Here is a 3,296-nt window from a genome sequence, read left to right as displayed (position 1 = left end):
TCATTATGCAGAAAGCTGTTTGAATTTGAATTTATATAATGGATAATGTTCCATTCATTTAGTACTATACAATTGTTTCACCATAATAGTATATTCGGTTCATTTCTGTTATGCACAATTCAAAATTCTTTCTCCTCACCTTCTACTGCTTCTTTACCAGAAAGAAGAAGGAAAAGACAAAAAAAATGCAGTAGCAACAACAACAAAAGAATGACGATAAGGAGAAAACACGTGAAAAAGAAGGAACGGAAAAAAAAGAGGAGAATGAGGAAGAGGAGGAATGCAAAGAAGAAGACGAAGAAGAAAAAAATACTCTGTGCGCGGGAGAAGAAGCGTGAGGAAATGAGAAAGCGGAAAAAGTGCGTGACCTAAAATTGCTTGGATGAATTTGGATGAACTTAGATGGCAAAATTGCTTGGATGTGGAGAATATCTCTAAAGAGGAGTGCCAGGACCAGTAGATTTTGTGATTTGTAGCCATCAACTAGCCATCAATAAAATTTTAATGGTGTGAGAATTACCCATTTTTCTTTTACTGGCTGAGTACTAGCCAAATTTTGATAAAAGTACTCACCCACTAAACTTTTTCATCTCTAAATATTGAGCATAGTATAGAGACACTTATATTGCTTGAAATAAGTAACCGGAAATTAGATAATAACCAAAGCTTGCTCCCAATACCATCAAGAAGATTTTTTTTATCTTATACATTACACAACACACCCACTTACACACACACACTATTACTACTAACATGGGTTTTATATTCTTCATAGAGGATTTGAACCTGGGTGCAGCTCCCAGTGAGGTAGGTGATGCTGCCATTGATCCAAGGCCTCGGTGGTGCAGAATTTACAACCACAAACAAATCGGCAAGTGCACCGGGTTGTACCAAGTAATACCTCAGGTGAGTGAGGGTCGATCCCACGAGGATTGATGGATTAAGCAACAATGGTCAAATGATTTACTTAGTTAGACTAACAGAAAATGGTGTTTGAAAGTTCAATTGCATTAAACAGTAAATTCAATAAATCAAAAAGCAAACAGTAAACAAGTTGTGAATAATATATGGAGAAACAGTTAAGGCTTCAGAGATATCTATTTTTCGGATTGACTTTTTCTTACTAACTATTTTAATCATGCAAGATTTAATTCATGGCAAACTATATGTGACTAAACTCTAATTTCTTAGATCTTTTTAGTCTCCTCTAACTCTAATCAACTGCCAATTCCTTGGTCACTTAATTCCAATTAGAGGGTGAAGCTTACTTCTAGTTTATATGCCACAAAAATCCTAATTACCCAAATATAAGAGGATTATATGTCATGTATCTCGTTAAGTCCAGATAATTAGAAATTTAGGAGAAATTATTTTCAAGCTGTTGTTCAAGTAAAGAGCTTTTCCAAGTTATACAATAACTCAATTAGAATAAGGGTCATACTCCCGTTCCACCCAAATTCATAAAATAAAGAACGAAAATAATTCTTGAATTATAAATCAGTACATAAATTAAAATAGAAAAATAATAGTATCAATCCATACAATAGATAGAGCTCGTAACCTTAACAGTTAAGGTTTAGTTGCTCATGGTTCAGATAGAGAAACTAGGATTCAGGTAAATTGTAAATTGCGGAATAAGATCTCTGAAGAGAAGAGAGAGCCCGAAGGGCTGATTCTTTTTCCTTTTATATCTAATCCTAATTAATGTAAAATATATTTTCTAAAGCTAAATAATATTTTTTCCTATTTATAATTAAAATAATAATTTAATCAAAATAAATTTGCCTTCATACGCAGCTTTATATGAAAGCCTGGGACCACTTGTGTGTTGAGGGTCCACGCTGAACTTGGGAAACCTCAAGTTCAATGTGGAGGAGGTAGTATTGATTCATGCTTTCCCTTTGAGTCCACGCTGAACTTGGCTTTTTTCAAGTTCAGCGTGGGATGTGGTGTGTGCTTCCCTGGGAGTTTTCAAGTCTAGGCTGAACTTGGCCTGCCAAGTTCAACGTGGAGGAGGCAGATGTTGCTGGAGAAGAAATGTGCACTATTATATATCGTTGGAAAGCTCTGGAAGTTAGCTTTTCAATGCCGCTAAAATCACGTCAATTGGACCTCTGTAAATCAAGTTATTTTTGTTTGAGTGCAAAGAGCTCAGGATTGACAGCATCATTCACTTTCTTCCTTTTCTGCTACAAAACTCCGTCAAATCCATCCGGATGCTACCTGAAATAAATAAAATTGTACACAACTTAAAGTATCATCCATAGTGGCTAAAAGATATTTAAATTTTGATTAAACTCAACAATTTGAATGTAAATTCACTAGAAAAAGATAGAGAAGATGCTCACGCATCACTCGGCTACATCAAGAAGAGTTGTAGCTGTTGAGTTTAGTTTGATTTTGGATTTTATAAATGATGACAAACATCTCTTGGGTTAAAGCCCAAATGTATTTAATGTGTGTGCTAAATGAATGCAGGTCCACTCACATCTTGCCTCAGCCCAAGTTAGCATTGCTTCAACAACTTAACACTCTACAGCTCCATCAGTTAAGCCCATTACTTGCAAATGAACAACAAATCAGTTAAGGGAGAGAGCACCGAACCAAAAGGAAGAAAAAAAATGGCAGCTGTCTACAACATGAGCAAAGTAAGACAGCTGGAACAAAAAGGAAATAACAACATAACAAGGACAGCTGTGACACTCTCACTACTCCAAGAACATCAGTAAAGCAATTCAGAATATGGGAGAACAAAACACAAACTTGCAAGAATATAGAAGTAGTGGAGTAGCTCCTCTTATAGCAGAAGAAATGGAGCAAAAGAAAAAGGTAATGCATGCCAAGGAAGAAAGCAAAGCCAAGGACAGCAGAGGTGGTGGACAGATTCCTCAACCAGCAGAGATAGTGGAGCAGAATGGAGCAAGGACTGCATGCCAATTGAGATAGCTCCAACGAGCAGCTGGGACAAGAAAATGGAAGAGACAAAATTGAAGGCAAGCTGACGATATATAACCAACCTCATTCCAACATTTGAAGCAAGAAAAGGAGAGCAAATTCAAAGTATCATTTATTCACACTTAAGCTGAATTCTTTTTTCTTCTACTAGTGCTTAATTTCTGATTTTTTGTTATGGCTATTTTGTGTCATCTTGTATATTGAGAAAAGGTTGAAGATATGAGTGAAAAAGCCAAGAGAGAAAAGGCAAGAGTGATGCATACAAAAGCCACTGAATTTTTGTGTATTTGGGTTGATGAATTAGGATTAGTTCCCCTTACCAAGTTGAGTTAGCACTTGGT

The sequence above is a fragment of the Arachis duranensis genome, chromosome 7, assembly GCF_000817695.3.
Source record: "Arachis duranensis cultivar V14167 chromosome 7, aradu.V14167.gnm2.J7QH, whole genome shotgun sequence".
NCBI lineage: Eukaryota > Viridiplantae > Streptophyta > Magnoliopsida > Fabales > Fabaceae > Arachis > Arachis duranensis.
The sequence above is the reverse complement of the archived record's forward strand: the minus strand, read 5'-3'. Positions refer to the sequence as shown.